The sequence below is a fragment of the Cimex lectularius genome, unplaced genomic scaffold (assembly GCF_000648675.2).
Source record: "Cimex lectularius strain Harlan isolate CLEC.00 unplaced genomic scaffold, Clec_2.1 scaffold12, whole genome shotgun sequence".
NCBI lineage: Eukaryota > Metazoa > Arthropoda > Insecta > Hemiptera > Cimicidae > Cimex > Cimex lectularius.
This window is the reverse complement of record NW_019392875.1, coordinates 557,923-583,244: the sequence shown is the minus strand read 5'-3', so window position 1 is coordinate 583,244 and position 25,322 is coordinate 557,923. Positions and strand designations below refer to the sequence as shown.

Below are 25,322 nucleotides of genomic sequence, written 5' to 3'. Positions count from 1 at the left end.
CGTTTGGACAATATTTTTTTTACTTCTGATTTTCACAGAAGGGAATGTAAAACGATAAAAGACGTTTGTCTCTCCTGAAAAGACTTTTCCTCCCCTTCCGGACTTAAATGCGTTCAGAGAATGAGGAATGTTCAAACCAACACGTTTTATTGCACGAAACTTTGGTTATTCACAAATATTTAAGCCTTCAATCTTCTAAACCTATGCCTGGTCGCTACGACTCTATTTGGAGAAGAGTTACAGACGTTTCGGCCTGCCTACCTTCCTTGCCTGGTTTTCTCATTAGTGCGTTTCTGACTTCTTCAATAAGAGGGAAGTGGATCTTAGCATTACTTCTTACGTCCAGCATAAGTTGACTATGTGTTACAATATTTACCCTTACTCAATGCGATACGTTGTTGTTCAGCCATTCAAGAGCTTTGACAATTCCGCCTGGTTGCTTGAACAGTGCCCAACCAGCATACATCTGTCTTCGCGAACAAACTATGGTTTGGTAAACGGCGAAGGCGCATCGAACATATTTATCAACTTTGCATATCCCAATGTAGATTGAATGTCGAAGGGGTCGGTACGGTCAATATTCATCACCGGAAAGTTCGCCGGGTTCTGCCATTTTTTTTTTAATTTACTGTCTGTCGTCGAGTTTTGAACATTCTGCATGCATCACATCTTGGACATGAAGCAAAAATTTTCCCCAGCAATTACGCTTTCGGTGAGTATAAGAATGTACGATACCAATTAAGTAATCGTATCAGGAACAATCTTTGCACTCATTCCATCTCTTTCTTATTTAAGCCGCGTTTTACCACAGATTGCCACATGGGTGGTACTGCATATAGCAAAGAGTTAGATAAGCTCTTCTATGCATTACTCATTCAGACCACAGTGCTCATTAGCCACTTTTGAGAGAATGTTTACTCTTTGCCAGCTCTTACTGTCCATGATTGTCCCAGCTCATTTTCTTGTCATGTATGACCCCCTAAGTATTTCATGTTGTTCACCATTGCCAATCTTTTATTACTCAAGTACACCAAAATCAATTGTATTTCTGATTTCCTTTTTCAAGATTTTACCAGGACGCAGCAAAATTATAGCCTTCTAACGACATAGTAACTATGACTGCAGGGAAAGCAGAAATGGAGTTAAGTGTAGACGGATACAGAATGCTTAATAGTGCCGATGCTTAAACTAAGAAGAATAAAGTAAGGTTAAATGAATCCAAATCAAAAGCGCTGTGTTTGTGAGTGCGTGCTTGAGAGTGCATTACATCCACGATGTATAATTTATTAAATTTTATATTGGTGACACAACTAGTAAATGTGGACGTAGACATAGGAACAATAGAGTAGCATGCGTGTTTTAAAAAGAACGCCAAGTGTCTTTTACATAAATGTTTCGATTCTCAAATATCTTTCCTTCGGAATGGTTAAAGATGGAGGTTAAACGGGGTTGAATTTATTTTATGTTGAAAATGTCGTATATTTTATGTTGTATAGATTGCAATATGGTGTTAATGCGGCAATCAATTTATTACTATGCTAGATATTAGATTCTGAACTTTACCCATGTAGTGTTGTTGTTTCGAGCAAAAGGTTTTAAGCATTTATCAATATAACATTAATAAAAAAGTATTGCAAGTAAAAACTAAATTTTAATTTTTTGTTTAAATCGTTTTCATCCATTACGATGTTCAAATGATAGGTATTTATTTAACATTCCATCACGTTGTGGCAACAGATAGGGGAGCAATATTATGTTTGTGATGTAATTGCTTTATACTAATTGATGACGTTTTGTGAAAATAACTTAGAACGTTGTTGTTCAATTTTTTCGAGTGGTTTCATGTTTATCCTGTTCGATATAAGCCATTTAAAAGCAGATTTCTTTAAATTCAAATAGATTTTACTTCAAAACCTTGAATTTATAATAAGAAAAAACCCAATTTATCAGAGTTAAAAGTGTGTTTTTTATACTATGTACATTATTTTCAAATGTGTTACCCTAAATAAGTGATATGTCACAAGGGCTTTGATGCTACGTATATCACAACTCATGTAAACATTGAGTCTCCGCTCATATAGTCGTAAATCTTGTCTATTACGATTTGAAGTACAACGAAGCAAGGAAAGCGGCATAAATTTGTTTCCATCAGCGATGAAAAATTTTCGCTCGAAGGAATCAAGGAGAGCAAGGAAACAAATGGCTGTGATTTGTTTCCACAGTTCAATAGAAAGCGGTCGATGATTCAGATAGCGCTTCACAGATTCGTTCATTCCTCCCTATACATAACACTCCGATGCCTGTGATATAACCTCCGCTATTTTTAATTTTCCGTCTTTTGTAATTTATGGCAAATTATCTGTACCGGTTGAATGGGGAAAAACCGACTTGTTTTTGCAAGCTTTGCCAGCAGTTTGATTACTCCCGTTCATTCAGATATCCGCGTATCGCAGATTTTTCTCTTTTTTCCTCATCCGGTTCGTTTTAAGCGTAACCTTTCACCTCATTTAACCAACCAGTTCAATCAAAGGTAAAAACCGTGAACTTTTGTCAGAAGCTTTATTTTTCTGATTCATTAGACAAGATTGAATATAAGTACTTAAAACTGAAATATTTCGCTGATGTGTACAATTTTTTTTGTGTGTACTCGCAACATCTTCCGTAGTACTAAATTTGATGTGATAATCAAACAAGTGTGTCTCTTGAATATCGATTCTACATGAAGGATCGGACTAAAATGCCCATATTGTCCAAAGTCCGATTGTCAATTGTATTCGAGACGTCTACAAATGACTATTAAACAAACAGTACTTTTTTTTGTATATTTCCCTTTTTATTAAGTACTATTTTACATTTTTTATTATATTTTATTACCTTTAAACCTTCTAAAAGAAAAAATTGAAAAAATTAGCACTTAATGCTTAATAACTGTAATTTGAATGCAGATACATTAAGCATCATGGTATATTCGGAGATTTCGAACTTCTTAAAAAGAGGAATGTACGAAGCCAAGGGGGACGAAAGGGGAAAAAAGATGGATACTAAAAGATTAAGATTTATCTGATAAGCTGTTAGTATCGTTATAAAACAGATTGAATGATGCATTTAAAACCCAACGAATTAAAATCAATCAAATCAGTTGATTTGCTTCAGGTGGTAACAGACGTAATGATATTTCTTTTGATTATGAACTTGTCTATGATTTTATATTAACTGAAAATATAGATTGTATAATCAATAAAAGAATTTTTAGATTTATATAATCTGTGTTACCTTGAGATAACTCCGAACGCACATATTTATTGTAAAATTAATAATTAAAAAATAGTTTAAATACTTCTAAATGGTAACATTGTAGTACTGTTTTCTAATAATTATTAAATAAGGATTTGTTAACTTAATCAAGTCGACTTTAAAAGTAGATAATGGATTTTTTTATGGCTGCACAGCCCAAATGCGCGGATTATCCCCTTGCCCTATTGTTGGTAGTTTTCCGATTGTGTTCGAGGTTATTTATACTTCTCTATATAACATTTTATTCAACATATTAGGAATGAAAACAGCACTGAAGACCGCGAACATAATACATCCAGCAGAGAACGTGTTTCAATCTTTCAAATTTGTTATTTTTTAATCATCAACGTTTCGTTTTGCACTGTAGCAAAATAGCTACACATGATCAACCTACTAGTATGTTTTTGTCTATAGCATACATGAATTTCTTTATGTTAAATTGTTCTTACTTGTTCTTATGGCATCTTTAAAGAATTGTACCGCATGTCAATTATTTAGAAATTGCATTATTTGAGAATGTAACTTTGCATTGTCAGTGTCAGTTGTAATATTGTATCAACTTTGCTAGCTTATTTACGATTATTTCAACAATTTAATATACGTCAGTATACGTCTGTTTATAAACCAGTTTTTAATTTTCAAATTGTATAACAATTTTGTAAATTTGATGTGTATGCATATAGAGCATTTTGTGGATTTTTCAATTAATATTTATGAAAGGTATTGGTTGAGATAAAAAAGTCAGTGTCACGAGCGGGATTCGAACCCACTATCTCAACCAATACCTTTCATAAATATTAATTAATTGAAAAAAGTTAATTGGTCAATCGGACCACGAACTGTAATGGATTTAATAATTAAACTGAAATATATCTTCACGAAAGGTCTCCGTGGCTATTTCATTTGTAGAAATGATAACACGACATTTGAAAAATGGCAAAATGGATCGAAGTCACGATAGCTCAAGTGGTAGAGCAGAGGTGTATTTAGCCGAAGGTCGTGGGTTCGAATCCCGCTTGTGACACTGACTTTTTTCAACTCAATCAAAACCTTAATTAATAGAAAATATTTATGTAACGTTAAAAATTAAAATATTTGTATCATGAAAATAGCGTACGATTGTAGAAATATCGTAATTTATATTTAAAAACCTTTTAAAAAAACCTATAAAAGAAATGTCCATCTATAAATATTATTTCCAGGTTCTGCCCTATTTTGGTACTACAATAGGCTTGAAATAGTCAATAATGCTCTGGAACATAACATGAGTTGCAAAGTAACAATTAAGTTTACTTTTGACAGTTTGAAAATGACAAGCTACCCAATCAAAGTTTCAGGACGGATGGAAGTCAATCTCTACTCAAAAAGAAAGTCTTAAACTAACCTACAAGATGGAACTAAATGTCACCCATTGACTGTTAACAAAAAAATCATTAACATATTCATTCATAATAATAACTATATTCATAATTTATTTTTTAAAATCTCATACTTTGGTTTTTAAATTGTTCTAGATGAAATTAAACGCAAAAATAACAATAAATCTCAGTTTTAGTGTACGGCTTCCAATTGTTATCTCGCAGAATGATGATAACGGCTAACCCGCAAGATGTTCTTACTGATAAATTTTACTGCCTTTCCAGTATGCTTTCGGTTTTACCTATGATACTATACCTTTCGAACTTGTCTTACAATTAGTAAGGGTAGAAATAGAAAACTTGGTGGTTTTTTTTTAAACTATAGGTTTGATTAGGCATTATTTCTTGATATTTACTTAATCTCTTTTTAATTAATTTCACATAGATCTTTTAATTAGTTATTTAGTTGAACAAATATTTATTTTATTTTGTTTTAAGTTAATCTTAATATTTCGTACCCTTTTTGCATTTTTGACGTATTTCTATATAAAATTTCGTTTAAAAATAGTTCGAATGTACTTTAACTGTCGGAAATGATAATTATTAACATAGGATTAAAAAACTCCCACTGTTTTTAGTTCTTGAGCTAATTAATAATTCAATACAACTTTTGGTAGTCATTTGTGCGTCTCAACTGGTTACCTGTTGACTGACTTTTTTTATCTCAACCAATACCTTTCATAAATATTAATTAATTGAAAAATGTTAATTGGTCCTCAGACCACGAACTGTAATGGATTTTGTGTATTACAATTTTTTTGAACAGTACAGAACAAACTTTTGAAAATAAATAATTTCCAATTATAACATATAGATTTCTCCACATTATCAACAGCAAATAAATATTAATCCAATCCAAACACACTAATAGAACGCAAAGTTTTGATTTTATTGTCGTTTCGACATCCAGATCCGAAGTTTAATTCAAGACGAACCCGTCCAGGGGTACTTGCCTTCAACTAAATAATGCTGGTGATACGTGCCGCGAGCTTTATTAAAAACATTACGTGCCCTTCAGTCCGGATAATTACCAGTGAGCACGTCTTCCGAGGTTTATTGCACAGCCCCTCAAACATCTTGTGCTTTATTTACCGCCTTAATTCTCACCTTGGTAAATTTTAACATGGCCTAAATTTAATACATAAACAAGTTTTGTAATATCGGTCTTGTGAATTTACTCTGTATAATAATAAGTTCTAGTACTTATTCTTTAATTGTACAATTAAATCATAAGAAAAGATGCGCCTATGTACTTTTATGAATACTTGGCCTTGGACTTCAAATGGGCAGTTTAAAACAAAATACGCGTGAAAGACCAAAAAAGAAGGAAAACTCGCATAGGGACGGCGACGGCCTGAGCTGTTTCCTTTTTTTAATGTATACCAGGAACTGGAGGAGTTACCCTGAGCACTGCAGATGCATACGACAGCTTATTATACTTAATTCCTGGTTCCAGTTTTGGGAGGCACGCAACACATGTGTGAATTTGAGCGCCCGGTGTGCCGGTGTTCTTCCATCGAAGAAACTCATTTTTGAAGGGGGTTGGGACCAAATTCAGGCTCGCTGGGATCCGATCCTGCCCCAGACCAATGGGGAATATGGATATTCCCCAGAATGGAAATTGATGAGTGTCATGTAAATTTTTTTCAATTGCGGCTACCGGTCCCATAGGCGTCAGAAAAATTCCGGAGCCTGTCGGCTGCCGCGGTTCCCCTGAGCTGTTTTTCGGCCCCTCAACCGCCCAAATATATATATATATATATATAAGCTTGGTCATAATCATCTTCATTACAGATTTTTTTAAATAAAGTCCGAGGGATATAGCCAAGGTTCGAAAACCTAGACCTGCTTTTAGTATATGTTCCCACCCATTAGAAATCAGTAATACCAAAATATTGTATGAAAAAATTAATAGGAAATAATAAATAATCATGATTGTTAAATACATAAAGACAGTATATACAATACTTCATATTTTTCTTTCGAATGAATATCTTTTAAAACTTAATAAATGTTACGCCAACCGCTTCTAAATAAACCGCGTCTAAACCCCCAAAGAGATTTAAAAAGAAGTTATGGCCAGATAAGAGGGAAGGAATCCAATTTTAATATGTTTTCCTTTTTTTTTCCTATACAAAAACTCCTTTCCTCGACGACATAATATATATTCATCGTTGAGTGAGGTACACGCCCAACCGTTCTACCGCCTACAAATTAAATAATGTTAGGTTATTTAAAAAGAGAGTACTTCAGGGAATAATAATAAAAATTCCTCATTTTATTGTCCGAATGCAATTCCAAACCAGGGAGAGTGAAATTAAACGAAAAAAGTAGTATCTTATTCCATTCTTAAATTTTGAGATCATTTTGATTAATAAAACAATTGGTTATTTATTATTTGGCCAATGTTATGAACAAATACTTATTTAGCAAGGCTCGTTTTACATACCCATAAATCACATTTCATACATTCAAGATATATGACATTGCTGGTAATTATAAGTTCAATTTATATATGAATATTTACTGTAAATGTTTATGTATAATTTTTTACGGATTAGTCACATTGTCCGCGATAAGGTGAGGTACTGCTCCTGTTACCGGACACCCACCTGTAGCGTTTCAAATCACACCTTCTTTCGGAATAATTGTTTTCTGGTAGGGGTGAAAAACTGAATTGATCAGATATTTAAACTTTATTCGTTCTGGCCAATTTGGAGAAACTTAGGATTGTATAGAAATGGTGATTAGATAGATTGTGTGGTGTTTGGTGACCGTTAGCCAATGATTATTTGGAGATCGTGAGATGCGGTCTGGTGTGACGTAGGTTTTAGAAAAACATTTCGTTTCGATCTTTATTGACATCTTCAGGGCTCAAAGTGTTTTTTTTCCGTGTAATGTTTGAGAGTGCCCTTCAAACAAACACTTTGACCCCTGTAGATGATCTCAATAAAGATCAAAAAGTCGGCATGATAAAGAAAATATTTTTCTAAAACCTACGTCACACCAGACCGCATCTCACGATCTCCATATAATCATTAACTAAAGGTCACTAAACACCATACATAACTAAGAAAAACATGCCTAAACTAACAACTGATGGTGGCAAAATGTGGAAACACGTCTGGCAGCCAAACCAGTAAACATAGGTAAACGAAAATTAACGGCAACTACAGAAAAAATCTTAAAAATTTGTCTACCAACTAATATCCAAACTAGTTAACACAAAACTTAAAAAGATGTAAAAACTGAGAGAAGATGAAATCGGCAGCTAGCTGGGAAACTTTGAAATTGAAAAACGATCATTTTGTCTGACATTATCCTGTTTAATAACTTTCAACTCAATTAAAAATCAATAGGAATACAGAAAAATTGATTCAAACGAAACAATATATTTACTATATCGATGAAGCTGATAAGTGCGTTTTTCATAACCCTTTCAATTTTGCCCCATCCCATCATCAAAGTTTCCGAAAGCTTATTAAGTTTTTAGCACTTAAATAACTTTCTCATTCGGACCGGAAAGCTTTCCATTTGTCTTATAATGACGTTTATTGATTGGTCTAATGGAAGAAAACTTTAAGTCCGGGTATCTCTTGGGAGTAAATCAATTACAAGACATGATCCGAATAGTCACAGGTGGTAATTCGATTTTTTTAATTAAGATAAAAATAATAGTCATAGGAGAGGGCGTTTTTCCTATCTAGTTGTCTCTTTTTTATCTTATGTTAAAAAAGAACACTTTTAAGAAAACAGTAAAACTTTATAAATGTAGGTACGGTTTTTTACTTCAAAAACACTCTAATAATTTGCTTGTTTTAAATAATGTACCTAAATAATAAAATATTTAATAACACACCAGAAAAAGAAAAGAAATTATGAATATCTAAGTGGTAAATGTTGTGGAAAAACAGAGTTTTTGTATACAATCGATTTTATTTTGTTTTTTATAAGGTACAGTAGTTATGCGAAGAACGGTGAGCTGCTTTAAAATTTATGGGCAAGATAACCAACCTGGAATGGGAATGCAGATTTTCTTTGTAAACTGATAATGATAACGTACTTAATGTGGTACGTTTTTTAAACGTCTCTTTCAGATTTTTTCTCTTTAAAAAAAGAAGTCTAGAATCGTAGGTAGAAGTTCTCAATTTAAACGTCAAAAAAATCCGTTGATGAAACAGTTATTATGTTGTAACGAGTTGAGATAGGGTAGTTATCGTCCCATGGGGGTGAAGCACATTAAGCAGGATTTCCGTTGAGCTAAGCAGCTCTGTATCCACAAAGAGCAGTTTGCCAACTACACGTTTTTGTTTGTACGACGCTAACCCGTCGAACAGCTGAATCGGATTTTTTCCCTGTTCGCTGAAGAAGAGAGATAAAATAAAGAGAGATATAGAGAGTGTACGTGTGTGTGGGTCAAAATATTTCAGATTATTCTGTAAATCACAGATTTTCTCGGAGAGATGTAGAGTTTACGAATCCGATGAATGGGAAACCGCCAAACTTATCTAAAGTTGATAACGCCCTTTCTCCACAATTGCCCTACTTCAAGAAATGTTTTAATAATTCAATCCAATGGTAAACAACTATAGTTTAGATTTTGTTTTGTAATATCTTACAATATTTATTCAAACAAAGCGGCAAAGAAACAAAATGGAATTTTGCACATAATGTAATATGTAATTTGGTCGTCACCCATCAATTCGTCCTACGTATCCTTGCGAAACACCTTGAAAAAACATTCAATTAATGGTGGAACAAGAAAACAGTAACAGTAAAAATTTCCTGGGTACCGTAAAATCTCACAACAAACTACAATTTAACATATACAGAAAACCAACAGCAACCAACTTAAGGCAATCCGACTCGAGGCACCTCCGCCGGCAAACGATTGAAGCATTAAAATACGTGACTACATGCTCAAATCAACTATGTGAACATATCATTTTACAGCCTCTATTATGTAGACTGCAATAAAAAATATAGTAAAAACTATCTAAGTTGATCAATAACCAAAAATTTTTTAAAAAACAAATATTTTCAAGTAAACTAGGTCATAATTTGTTTCGTAAAACTAATATGAAATTTCATTTTAGCACTTCTAGCGATCCCTAAATATAAATTTTTGTTTGAATTTAAATTGATCGATATTTGCCCCAAAATTTTTCGGTTTTTTAAGAAGTAATTATCGGAAAATCTGATTGGAACTAGAAGGATTTTAACTTTTTAAAATTCTTCTTTATTTATGTTGAGCGTTGACTCTTGCCTGTAGTCGTAATCATGTGGTGGAGAGAGATTAGACCCAATATTTTCTCCATACCAGCATTTCTATGGTACATTTCTCGTTGTTCCAGTGTGTATCTTTGTGAGTTCTTTTTGTTTCATTGTTTGGTTTACATTCCTTTAGTTAAATTAAAGGTAAAGGATACTAGCAAACATCACTTTTTACTTCAATATAAGCTTTAATCTTGTCTAGTTCAGTCCAATTTTTGGTCATTTATATCCGGTACACGTGAGAGAAGTTAACTCGTTCTATTTTTTAGTTTACAATATTAATGTTCGTAAACCAACGGCCCGGCAAAATTTTAATTGTTTCACCAAATATCTACCAGGATGATACAATCAAGGCAAAGACGCCTTGTTTGACTACAAGACGGAGAGCGTGATATTTGGCGACATCAGGATTCTCAGTTGAAAGTACACAAAACTTCTAGAACCGCTTCGTGACGCTCTCCTCCTCTGCCGTTTGAAATTCCGCACGTCCCTGGCGTATCAAATATGAAAGTAAACAAGTAAACCCTTCTCGGCCTTCTTTCATCATTCATTCCGAGAAAACTTTCAGTTTGCCAACATCCTAGGACATCATATTGGATTTCTTGTCTATACTCGCCGATGCACTGATGTATTCACAGGCCATCCCATGTGCGACAATCTCCAGTTTTGGCATATTTTCATCAAGTTTTTTCAAGATAAGTATATATAGTATGTATATATATATATATATATATATATNAATATGAACTTTTTTGTTCATTTTAGGGTGAAGAATCTACTGGAGAAGTTTGTAGCACGAGTAGCAATTCACCCTGTATATATATGTATATTATATATGTATATATAGTATGTAACGTATATATATATATATATATATATATATATATCCATTTTTTCAGATTTCCCATTAAGCTTTATTTAGAGGACCGCAGTGTCCGTTTCTTATTTGCCACGCTCGCTGTTCTGGTTTCGAATCCTGTTGGAGCCTATGGAAATTTAATCAAAAATAATATTTAAAAAAATTTATTTTCATTTCAACCAAGACCTTACATAAAAAGAATAATTAATTGGAAGAAGTAATTTGGTCAATCAGACCACTAAACGTAATGGATTTAAAAAAAATATTGTAGTGTTTTGAACCCTCGTCCACGATACCTCAATCAACTTAATGAGGTTTATTACCTACTGTATCTAAGTATGTATGAAAAACAGGCTATCTGTTGAATAAGGAAAAGTTCTTCTAAAGGTCAGCAAATAAGCAAAAAATAAACCAGTGGCCAAGGAATCAACAGCAAATGCATTTGGTAAGATTGGAAAGAAACCCTTAAATTGCTGTCCTCTTCTTGAATACAAGCCTTCACTGTTTTCAACTCGCCCGAATAAACGCGTAAAGGAAAAGTGACCAACAAAGATACCTGAGTCGTATACACAATTGAATTCCTTTTATTCCCTCTGTGATGCCAACAAAAATTACACTAAATATTACAAAACCTATAGTACGAACAGACTATATAAAAATCATATATTAATTAATGAGTATGTTTAATTAAATAATAATTATTGTGAGTATTTAATTAAATAGAAATTACTCACTATTTGTATAAATCGTTTATAATACAAAGGTGTTGGAGGAAGTTTGGGCACACCCATATCGGACGAGAACATGTCAATAATCAATCATTTAGAGCTTTTTTCCTGCTTCCAAAAATAAAAAATTGATATTTCACAATTGTAGAAGTTCAAAACCAGTAACCTTGAAAATGTGACATACTGCTGGCGGCATAAAACTACATAATTGCTTTTTACAAAAAAAATTTTTTTTTTCATCACATTATTTATTAAGTACACAACCAAAATGCAGTAGTTATGAGTTTTTAGCAGTTTATCGCTTTCCACACAGCGATATATTCTGACTAACCTTATTGTAAATGAATACTGCGGAGGCATTTTAAATTTAAAATGTTACAACTTGATCGTTTCATTTTATACACACAACGACTAATATAAACCGGTCATTTGCACTTTATATCAAAATATAAGTATGTTATCGATGTAATACTTACAACATACTTATTAGAATGTTAATCAAATTAAACGGGATCATAAATCCATGAGTTTTACCAAACCACCGGAAAATCATTTACTGATGGATTAAAATTGAACGAACAATTTATTATTTGTTTTTCCTCTTAAAAACTCGTATTACCTCCTCCGGACTCACAGTGGGCCTTAAGTCTCCTAGGTATAAGTAAATAAGCGTCTAGATTTCCTCTTGTGAGACAGAATCTCTCTCTTTAACAAGAGCGTTTTGAAGCTGGTCAACGCATTTAGAGGCGGTGAATGATGTCAAATCTGCCTCTTTACCATGTCCTATTAGTCTTTTATGAGATTCATGTCAGGAGAAGAGCTGGCCAATTCATGCGGTAATTCCTATCCTTCAAGCAATGGGTCTCAACTCGAGCTACATGCGGTCGAGCGTTATCACGCCTTAGCCCAAAGTTGTCCCCAATAAATGGAGCGAGTGGAACCACAATTTCCAGAAGAACTTCCATTCTGGGTGATAATCTGTTCGGCATGGGCATGGACGTTGATTTCATCCCGTACCATAACTGACTTTGAAAAGGCTGTAACTCACGTAAGGCACTTGAAGCAAAGCGTTATCCACCTCTTCTCCGACATCGGTCATCTAACTGCCACAAATCAAACCGGCACTTATCTGTGAAGAGAACTGCCCTCCCCATTGCTCAAGTTTCCAAGCGATATGCTGATTTACGAATAATCGCCTTTCTACTCGATGCCTCTCCAGTAGTAGAGAACCTGATGCGGGACGTCTAGAGTCAATATTCCCACGAAGCTTTCTGATGACTGTTTTAGAGCTCACGCTTTCATTTCAGACGGTTTGTACATCTTTCAAGAAAGCCGTTAAATGACGGTTCCGAAATGCGGTAAGAGCATAAAATACGTCTTTAGCGCTCATACATCGCGGTCGACTACTATTTTCTCTTCGATCGAATATATTTCGGTGGCTCTAAACCGCTGTAGACCATCGTGGATGGTAGAAGGCGGTACACCCATGACTAGAGCTATGCAACTACGTCTGTCATTGGTCAAAGCATCCGCCCTTGTGATATCTTCGCGAATTTAAACCATGTTTTCAAGAAGAAAAAAATTTCTTTACATAAATTTATTGTTTCATCAAAGACTACAATTTACAAACCCAATTAATTCTTGACAACTTGGCTCTGTAGAGGAAGAAATTGAATTGATTTTCTTTTTTTTTTTTTCTTTGTATGCAAGGTCTTGGTTGAAATAAAAAACCAGTGTCACGAGCGGGATTGAAACCCTCGACCATCGGTTCGAGCTTCGAATCCCGATCGTGACACTGGCTTTTTCATTTCAACCAAGACCTTACATACAAAGAATAATTAGTTAAAAGAAGTAATTTGATCAATCAGACGTGGCCATTTCATTTGTCGCCGAGAATCAAATAGATTACACGACATTTGAAAAAGGCAAAAAGGAGGGAAAATTCAAAAGTTGGGGTTGAGATGGGAAGTTAGTGCCGAGTGGATCGAAGTGGAAGAGTAGCGGAGTATCTAGCCGAAGGTCGTGGGTTCGAATCCCGCTCGTGACACTGATTTTTTCATTTCAATCAAGACCTTACATACAAAGAATAATTAGTTGAAAGAAGTAATTTGGTCAATCAGACCACTAAATATAATGGATTTATCTTTAATCTAAAGAGTGTGTGATTAGTAACACTATAAAGGTAAATAACTAGTTAATAATTTTGTGTCTACGTTTTAAGCCAACTACTAATCTTTACACCTCGTTATTACAGAAAATAACCACAATTTACAAGTGAGCTTTTTTTGTCGTTGAGAGTTTATTTTTAGGATTTTTAATAAAACAAATTTGAATCAAAAACAAGACGAAAAAAGTTCTTAATATATAATATTACTGGTTTAGGTGAAACTTGATTTTTAGACAATTTTCATCATAGGATTTGCTATTATGGTAGGGTTTGAAGTGTTGAGTTTGATAGCTGTAGGTTGGATTCATAACTAGTGGCTTCTTATCTTGTTTGTTTGTCAATTATGTTTGAAAAATCCTATTTTTACATTTTTTATTCTGTCCCACTACTAGTCATGTTCGATATGAAAAGTCCTTAATAACGTGGGAAGTTTATGTACCGACAAACAGCTGAGATCATCACCGGCCCTCTGCATGTTCTACTTCTTTTCCTCTTCTTTCGCGCGTATTTTGTTTCGAACTGCAGCCAATTGGCGTCTCGATCTGGATACTGACCATCCTTATATAAAAATAAAACTTTCATCGCAGAGCTTTCCTTCAAAAGCAATGGGATAACGTTGAGAACGGAAAGGGGTTTCTCGGAACAATTTAAGACTTCGCAGGTGAATATCACATGAGACGATTTATCTCCATTTATCGCCACCTTCCCCTTTTAGCACTGCGAGTTTCTGCAGTTTTAATATAACCTGAAAAACAATTTAAAAATCTCTTGATGATCCATTCATGCTCGTTGAGCATTAAAAACTTCAACTGCGACGCGCTTTTTTTTTTTTTTGCATAATGTTGTTTTCTTTGATGTAACGGCCAATAAAAAGCCCTTAAATTTATATTCGGGCAATTCAATTTTCAGGGCGACCTTTTCATGCAGCTTTCCTTCATTCAGAGGTGTCATAATCATCGCTTTGTACACGTTCCAATTCTTTTCATAACACCATTCATAAAAGTAGCGCCTGATATAAAATTAAACCAGTTTTGAGAGATAGAAATAGACATTTCAAGAAACCCTTGAATGAGTAAGAGGTTTATGTCTCCTTTTCTTTTATCTTCGACTTTTGAAGTGAAATGTGTAAAAAACCAAAAAGAACTGATGTTTAATATAACTATCATTAGTCATCATCATAATTATGATTATAAAAAGCCCTATTTTAATAATTTATTCATTCTCCATTCCATATTACAAAGTTTAGGCTCGTTTAACAACATTTCCAATTGAGTAAAGATAAAATATTTCAGTAAAACTTTTAGTGTTTTCCCACTGGAAAAAACATTAATCCTAAAGGACCATTGGCAAACAGGTTTTAATAATTTAGTTTAGTCTTTTATAAATAAAATGGTTCAGTAAAACTCTCAAAAACTCGATTTATTCAATACGTTTGTTTCTCATATTTTTTTCATGTATTTAGATGTTTTTATTGAATTTATATTAAAAGCAGAGATTCATTGAACATTGCAAACTCATGAGATGTCATTTTCCTTGATTCGATTTTTAAAATAATTTGATTATTCCGATCTTTTTACATAAAATATTTCTCATTTCATGACATGTAGTTGTATTAAATGTTATTTCTTTTATTTTTAGTTGAGTTAATTTTTTGATTATTTCTTTTACTTAATAACAAAAGCATATTACATCTACTTTTATGTATTGTCCACATTGCATTTTAAAAGTTCGCCCCTTTTTGCAAAAAAATAGTCTTTCATTCTTTACGCGTTGAGAAGAACTGTTTATTTAGACATTATTTGTTACATACACTGGATAATCAGAAAACGTTTAACGCCTTGTTTGATCGTTTTTTATTAGGTTTCATTTTTTAGACGAACTGCTTTTTATAATTTCTATTATTATTCCACTTTTATTGACGGGCATTTCTTTGAGCCTGTACTTACTTTTCAAGCTGTTATGTTATATTATATTTTACATGTTATATTATAATAGCAATTTTTTTAAGGTTATGTAATTGTTCAGAAGGACTCCAAGAAGTTGTCACCTTCGTTACTATTTTCGAAAAATATATTCAAATTGTTCTTATATATTTATGTATAATTCTTATATATACTTATATAATTTAATATATGAGAGAACAAACGTTTTCCTGTTTTCAATTAATTAATCTTTACGTAAGGCATTGGTTGAGATAAAAAGTCAGTGTCACGAGCGTGATTCGAACGCACGATCATTGGCTAAATGCGCAGCTGCTATACCACTTGAGCTATCCACTCGGACTGAGATGTGAGGTTGGCGTCAGACCGCATCTCACAATTTCCGAATAATCATCCACTAACGGTTACTAATCACCACACGTTATTCGGTCAATCGGACCACGAAGTCCTGTTTATTTATCTCTTACGATTCCTTATATCATAAAACATTGAAGGATGAAGCTCTGTCGTTTTTCATTATGTTTCCTTTTTTCGACCAGCAAGTTTTTGTTCCTATTTTCATTTTTAACTCTTTTACTACGTGATTGATCTTAATTTTCATAGGCATTTCGTTATCAAAAGAGTCTGTATTTTCGTTCTAAGTACAAAACTCTGTTATTCTACTGTATCTCAGCTATTTTACCACCGTTGCAATTTTATAACAATCTACTTAATCTATCTTTTTTTACTTATTTTTTTAGTATAATGCAAACCCCTAGCTAAGATTTTTTTTAAACAGTAATGAGTCGTTAATATTTGGTGACTGGTTAAAGTTTTGGCAAAATTTTACACTATTTGTTTTATAAAAAATATTCAATTGTTTACCTATCATCGTTCCATAAAATATATAAAAAATCGTTTCAATGTGCTTAAGAAAATTAGGAAAAAATCAATATTATTTTCTGGGCCGAAAACAGTTGCTTCTTCCTTAACTGAACTACCGAGCGCTGCATAATCAGCAAAGCACATTAAAATAAATAAGGTTTTAAACTGGTTGCAAACCATTGGAAAAACACTATTTTCTGGTCAAGCGAAAAATTACAATTTGATTCCATTGTATTATTACAAATTCGACAGAAAATCAACGAAAATGAATTGTTTTTGTTCGTATGATCAATTAATTAAAGGGAACCATTTTATGCCCAGGCAGCTGTATTTATTTATTGACATTTTATGTTTATGTTTATTTTATTGTTGTATTGGGTTGTCCGGAAAATAATGCAGGATTTTGGTATTAAACAAAAAAAAAAGAAACTAGTTACTTTAAAGCAATGTTCTTTAATCAAAATAATTTCCCATACTCTCAATACATTTCTCCCAACGTGTTGGTAACTTATTAATTCCGTCTGAGTAGAATTCAGAATTTTTAGAATTGATAAAGTCAATAAATGCATTTTCCAGTTCCGTTTGATTTTTGAATATTATGTGTTGTAAGTAGTGGTCCAGGTGTCTAAAAAAATGGTAGTCAGTAGGCGAGAGGTCCGGAGAGTAGGGTGGGTGAGGCAAAGTTTCATAGCCAAGCTCCAATAATTTTTGTGACGTTACACGTGACACATGTGGTCGAGCGTTGTCATGCAACAAAATGGGCCCTTTCCGATTGACCAAAGAGGGCTTCATTACTGCCAATTTCTGATGCATGGTATTAATTTGGTTACAGTATGATTCAGCATTGATGGTTTCGCCAGGATTTAAGAAGCTGTAGTGTATTAAACCAAATGAAGACCACCATACCGTAACCATTACCTTTTTTTGATGAGTTGGGGGCTTTGGAGCTTCTCCTTTGTCGAGCCACTGTCCAGAACGTCTAGTGTTATCGTAGAGAATCCACTTTTCGTCACATGTAACAATTCTGGCCAGAAATGGGTCATTTTTGTTTCGACAAAGAAGTGATGCACAAACATCAAAGCGCTGATTTTTTTGGCGATCGTTTAATGAGTGTGGAACCCAATTTTCGAGTTTTTTCACTTTTCCAATCGCCTTGAGGTGGTCAGCGACGGTCGTTTTACTGACTTTGAGTTGCTCTGCAAGTTCTCGAACAGTTGTTTTGGGGTTTTCTTCCACCACTGATCGCAGAACATCATCATTAAGAGAGGAAGGCCTTCCACGACCTTCTTCATCTTCAAGGCTGAAATCTCCCTCCCGAAATTTTTTAAACCACCTTTGCACAGTGCACTCATTAACACAACCCTCGCCCCAGACTTGGTTAATGTTTCTAGCCGTTTGGGCTCCGCTTCGGCCGAGTTTAAACTCGTAAAAGAAAATCGTACGAAATTCTCGCTTTGACATTATAAGGATGACTGAATTATTTCCAAGTAGCGGAATGCTACAGAGGTAAACAAACAATATCATTTGGAAGAGGATTAATAAGTGTTGACATTCATACAAATGAGTAATCCTGTAAACGTAAACAGAATATTTTATATAGATTTTTTTTAATGAAAACTTAAAATCCTGCATTATTTTCCGGACAACCCAATACCTACTAGGGAACAGATGTCTGTATTGAAGGTCCCCATGTTGCTAGACATCCAGGTCAGACATATTTATGATAAATTGTGACGCTACTAAAGGTTAAGGACTTCCCTGAATACCCGCCATTTATTAGTTCCTCACATTTTGAAAAACGCCCAAAGAAAGCAGGACGTTACTTTATGATTCCATTTCTCCAAATCAGAAACAATACAATTTTTGGAAAATAGATGGCCGTAAGTCTTTTTTTTAATCCTATCCAATAGGTACTTAAGTATGTCCCATTTAATGGAACAAAACTTCTCAGTTTAGACACTGTTAAATTCTTATATTTTGATAACAGTTTTCTCACTACTTCTTGTTTTGTGCAACTATTCGTTCGTAGAAAGCCTCGGGCATTTTATGGGTTCACTGAATCCCAACGTTTCCAACTATTTTAATTAATGTTAAGTGCAGGCAAAGAACACAGTTTGACTTCGAGAATTATTACGAATTCTGAAGTCCATTAATTAAGAGTTGTACTCTTCCTTTCTCAAATCGCCGCCCCATTTATTACAAATATTTAACATGTGAAACTTTCGGAGAAGCTTTTTGAATGATAGCTATGGTGAGGGTGTTCGAGACGTCTTTAAACTTATCGCTCTCCAGGAAACATTCTTCTCCCTTGAAAGTACAACAATGGGTACTGCAGCCCTTCAAACCATTTAACCGCGAAATTAGTTTCTTCCGAGGGAATTATATGCCGGTATTCTCTCTTTTTTATTGACTTATAAGAAATTTTCATATTGAGTAAGAATCAGAAATGCAAGAATTTCTCCTACTTCAAATGCCACTTTAATCGATATTAAACCAACTGCCATACATCTAACAGTATCGTTCATCGAATGAGAAAAATATAACAATTTGTAAACCATTTTTGATAAACGACGGATAAAAATTCATTAGAAATTGGCAATACTGAAAATTTTTTTAACATACGATGAATTTAATCTGCTCGTCGCTCCCTATGATGGTTCATGATTTGTGCAATTGCAAGCCCATGTTCCTGGAGGGTGGGGATCGAGCGATATCGCAAACTCATGAAGACACTAGGCAGCACTGGGCGTGCCGAAAATAGTTTTGCTTTATAAAAAGAAAAGAATTTTCCGTACGAATGCACCGAACGGCACCACGTAATCTTCTAGAATGTTGCCCCCCCCCGTAGATTTGGTGTATCACCGGTACGCCGAGGTAAAAAAAGTCGCTTTTGTGTCCCCTAAGTGAAACCACTTCAGACTAATCGATACCATTTGAAAAGATTTATCTTCATTTATCTCTACCCGGTTTTGTTATTGGTATATTTATTTTCATTCAGTCCGTAATAAAAAATTATATACGTTTTCTTCTTTTCATATCCGTATGAGCTTTGGTCAAATCAAAATTGTTTCTATCCTTCACACTTAAGTATACTCCAACAAAAACCAACAAGATTTATGCTCGTGAAAGACAAAAACTAAAAGAGATAAAATGAAAAGTTGTTTTCCAAGTACAATAACAATATAATAAAGTGGAGATGAACCTTATATTGTTTATATTATTATATATAAGATCGTAACAATATTATCATAGTTACATACAATATTCTCACATAAGAAAGGCGCTTAAGTTGCAGTCATTCTCAATTTTATTATTAGATTATTATTCGGAAATCGTGAGATCAAAGTATTTCTACTCTCTAGTTTGATTGAATATAAATTTTTTTTTCCCATTGTACAAATTCACTTTTTTTCCACATCCTTCATGCATTTGTTAAATTTAAACAATGTTTGTAAAATGTGTAAAGATTAGTGACCGTTAATCGATAGTTATTCAGATATCGTGAGATGCGGTCGGGTGTGATGTAGGTTTCAGAAAAATATTTTCTTTATCGTGCCAACGTTTCGATCTTTATTGAGATCATCTTCAGGGCCTGGGTTTTACAAACAATGTTTACATTTAACAATTACATTTAGGATGTGGAAAAGTGAATTTATACAATGCAAAATATATTTTATATTCAAACAAAGTATTTCTACTCACTCAAAGTGTTTGTCTTCTGTGTAATTGTGCCATCCTTGCTTGTCGTTTTGAGAATGCCAGTGAGATTTTGTTGTTTTATGTTTATATATGTTTGGTTTTGAAGGGTTTTCTATATAATCCTGAAAGGACAATCTGGCCGAACTATTACCAACACATTGTTCCCCTTTGTCGGCTTATTTCACTTCAAAGAAGCCGACGCCTTACACAAAATTGTCTTTTATATACCGACTTCCTTCCCCACTCCTTCAAAACCAAACATATATAAACATAAAACAACAAAATCTCATTGGCACTCTCAACACGACACGCAAGGATGGCACAATTACACAGAAGACAAACACTTTGAGTGAGTAGAAATACTTTGTTTGAATATAAAATATATTTTGCATTGTATAAATTCACTTTTCCACATCCTAAATGTAATTGTTAAATGGAAACATTGTTTGTAAATCCCAGGCTCTGAAGATGATCTCGATAAAGATCGAAACGTTGGCACGTTAAAGAAAATGTTTGTTTTCTGGAACCTACGTCACACCCGACCGCATCTCACGATTTCAGAATAATCATAGAGTAATGGTCACTAATCACCACATATTTATTCGAGATATTTCATTTTTCGTGTTACTTCAGCCTTTTCCAACAATGTCCCCTGTATCATATGAAATATTAATACTACTGTCAATTTTATTACAACAATCGAAAGAGCATTAAAAGTCCTATATGATTCATTTGTTTTTTCTTTTGTTCTTTTGTTTAAACAAACAAAGTAAGAGTTTTGTTAGAGCCTAAATTTTTTCGATTTTCCAAATTTCGGTCCTAAGATCTGGGCTCAATACTGACAGATACTCTTACAGAAATATTCCCCCTACTGAATAGATTAAAGAAATGTTTTTAATTTTTTAAGGTTAAAGAGTTAGCACCAATGTAAAATGCATGTTCAATTGTAATAAATTTGATGTTTCTGTTACCAATTGGTAATAAAAAAAATAATCAATTAAGATGTTGACACTTCGAATAAACAAAATGAAAGTAATACAAAGTAAACATAAAAATTCTTAGGCACCAAAAGCGATAAGGTAAGCAGATGATCATCTACAATTTCAGTCACTTAGGTTTAGGCTGGAAATGAAAGTTGCAGCGAAGTATCGTACATAAGTGTCCAATACGTCCAGGACGATCCCAATGTAACCCGTGAAAACACGTGCTTTCTTGGAAACATGATTCCACATCAGAGCCACTTATCGCAAACGAACGTTCATAGAAACAGTACCGATTTCTCCGGGAGAGGGAAAGGGGATAGGGTGAAAGGGAGAGGGCGAGGGAGAGGGTGAGGGAGCGGGCGAGGGAGAGGGTGAGGGAGCGGGCGAGGGAGAGGGTGATGGAGCGGGCGAGGGAGAGGGTGATGGAGCGGGCGAGGGAGAGGGAGTAGGAGGGATGGGAGAGGGAGTAGGAGGGATGGGAGAGGGAGTGGGAGGGGGTGAGAGAGAGGGTAAGGGAGAGTGGGAGGGAGAGGGAAGAGAGAGAGTGAGTGAGAGTATAACGTTGATTTCATAAAGCCCGCTATTTCTCCCCACCATTGAGACTAATAGAAAAACAGAACTAGTGTGAGAGGAGATAGGGCTGACCGGCTCATTCTTGTTAAGAAAAAGGTGAGAAGAAAAACGTGGCCCGTATTAAGTTTTATAATTGAGTATAAAGTGTTATCAGTTTATGTTTTTAATTTTAATTTAATTAAAGGTACATTGTACACAACACACACAATAAGTGTTTCTGTTTGTGCATGCACAAGAATTTTGGTTAATTTTTCCTTTTGTATTTTTCTTATTCTTATTGTAAAAATTCGTTTTATAATTTGTGATTGGGCATTTATTGTTTTTGTAATTTGTGATTAAGCATTGATTTTTTTAAATAATTTATTATTGGAATATATTTAGTTTAGAAGATAAAGTTTTTGTTCTATTTGTTGATGACTCACTGATGTACGATCCTCCGACTATAAAAAAGTCAAATAATCACAAGAGAGAGAAAGAGAGATAGATAGATAGAGAGAGAGAGAGAGAGAGAGAGAGAGAGAGAGAGAGAGAGAGAGAGTGTGTGTGTGTGTGTGTGTGTGTGTGTGTGTGTGTGTGTGTACGCAAAATATTCAGCGTTCCATCACTTAATAACTGTTTTTCACTTTTCACACAAGAAATGTTTTCAAAAAGAGATAATTAACAAACATTTAACCATAATCCATTACGGAATTAAATTGGACGTTCACCCGTTCGATTAAATAAATAAAACGTCTAAAAAATACAGACTTTTCCCATAAACCAGATTAGTTCCTGCTGTAGTAATTTCGATGTGTCATCTAATCAAACGAAAGCTCGATAGCGATCAAAAATTAGTTTAATATTGTTAATGATAACCACATACCGATAACCCATCAGGTTCTCCCTAGATAAAACGATTATTCAATCAAATATTTTATGTTAGTCTTCTAAAATTTATCTTCTTTACTCGTTATTATTATGACTAAATTAATTAAATTGATCGTTTGATGTTGTAAGATTAAAGAGAACATATCCACATAAATATAGACCATATACAGTTGGGCCGATATTCGTAGAATTTTAAACTGTCTTCATAAACAGTAGAGCCATTTAGGATTTTATTATGCCGTGCATGGTTTATTAAACGAGAAGCCTGCATTGCACGGACAACGCGGTCCGAATTAATAAAACGTTGATTTTTGTGGTGTACACTCGGCTCGGTTTAACTACGACCTTCTGCTCTTGGCACTTTGTTATGAAAGCGAATAGATATAAACGTTACGGATCGTAAAAGTTGGAAATGAAATTGTTCAGTGTCTTGAAGAGGGAAGAAATATGGGCGAAATATTCCACGTCGATTTCCTGCTCTCGATGATCAAAACTGAGTCTTAAAGTTCAACTAACAAAATACAAAATTATGTTTAACAATAGTTTTCCTGGCATAGTTTTTAATAGTAGTTAACTACTTGGAACAATGTTCTGACATAAATATCACCTGTGATATAAAAAATTCAGACAGTAAAAATGTTGTTTGCAATTTATATGATGATGGGTAACAAAGCTCAAATACTTAGCCGACCTACTAACAAAAGAATTGCTGACCAAAAAATTAATTAACACACCACAAAGTACGTTAAATTTGTAACCTAATAAATGTAACTAGTGACATATAATTTCACACTTTTAGTTTTAAATGTAAAGAAAACTATAATTATTTGAAAAATAAAGATAATAGTCAATGCCAATAACGCTTCTTACTTTTGGGCCAAAGACGGCGAGGATGTCCAGTATGTAGAGAAAAGTTGTTCCATATGTCCCAACTAATTAAAGGCTGCAATTGCTTGGCTCCTTATATAGAGCGCGCATGAATGATACGAGATATGAGAATTGTGCTTAAGCACGACAGCTAGTATCTGGGCCCCCTGTTCCGATTCTTCGAGGAAACGGGGTTGTTTTATTGTTTATATTTTTATTGTATATATATATATATATATATATATATATTTTGTTTATATTTCTAGCATGTGTTGAGATTACTACCCTATATTATATAATATATAAAATATTATATACATACCTATTATACAACTAACCTAACTGGTTTGAAGGGGTACTTAGTATCCCGCCATAGGACATCTCATGTTACACATTCATTCTAATAAATGTATTTAAAACAATAAGGGTGCAGATTTAATCCCAACAGGGGAAGCTACAGACATAGGGTCACCTATTTCAATAATCCACTATATAAGATCGAAATATATTAAAAATGTGCTACAATTCCTACTTTTTAAAGTATGTATATCAGGCAATATTTTAACTTAATTTGGCACACATATGAGCTTTATAATAACAAACGGCATTCAGAAAAATATCTAATATCTATATCTTCTAAAAAGCTGTAGAATGTAGCAAAATTTTTCTATCTCAGTTTTCCTTGTAAGCATGTAATCCCTTCTTCGGACTTCTGAAACGCCGGTGATCAGTAACCAATAAGCGAACTGCAAAGTAAGTACAATAATTGTGTTTGCGAAGTAAACACCTACATTGAGAAGAAGTTCCTACACTCGCAACCGTGCCAGCTCTAATATTAACTGTACTTTAGGTCTGTTCTTTACTTACTTATCGACAGTTGATATAAAATAAACTAATAATATTTTTTCAGATGGTGGCTAACTATAATTATTTAATATAGTGCATGTCGAACGGTTTTCTAAATATCTTTCAATTAATTAAGGTTTTTAGTTGAGATAAAAAAGTCAGTGTCACGAGCGGGATTCGAACCGACGATCTTCGGCTAGGTACGCCACTTGAGCTATCGTGACTTCGATTCACTCGGCCTCTAACTTCCAATCTCAACCCCACCTTTTGAATTTCCCCCTCTTTTTTGCCATTTTTGCTTGGAATTTAGTTTTATCCTTTTTGCCATTTTTCAAATGTCGTGTAATCTATTTGATTCTCGGCGACATATAAAATGGTCGCGGAGAGCTTTAGTGAAGATGTACTTCATTTAACTTATTAAATTCACTTGTTTCGTGGTCCGCTCGACCAATTAATATCTTTCAATTAATTAAGTTTTCTAGTTGAGATAAAAAAGTCAGTGTCACGAGCGGGATCCCGCCGAGTGGATCGAAGTCACGATAGCTCAAGTGGTAGAGTAGCGGCGAATCTAGCCGAAGATCGTGGGTTCGAATCCCGCTCGGGACACGACTTTTTTATCTCAACTAAAAACTTTAATTAATTGAAAGATATTAACTGGTCAAGCGTACCACGAAAACTACTGAATTTAATAGGTTTTCTAAACGTTTTGTTAAACAATATACAATCACATGTCGTCTCTGCAAAAACATGAAGGACCTGTTTTACATATCCGACGTTTTCTTCGACCGTGAAGTTGAATCATCAAGGCCCACCAAGTTTTAAATGTTTAAACGATAAATACAATTGTTTGGAATGTTCAATCATTTCTTGAGGCAAAATCATAAATTTTATCGATTATTTTTCATATCATCCCTATTGTAAAATAATGTAACTGTCGTACAAG

General features: G+C 33.9%; 1 protein-coding gene across 2 annotated transcripts in view; it reads right to left on the bottom strand.

The window, feature by feature from the left end:
• Positions 1–25,322, bottom strand: part of LOC106665877 (limbic system-associated membrane protein-like) — a 489,908-nt gene that overhangs the window by 317,995 nt on the left and 146,591 nt on the right. The gene's annotated exons all lie outside the window — the stretch shown is intronic.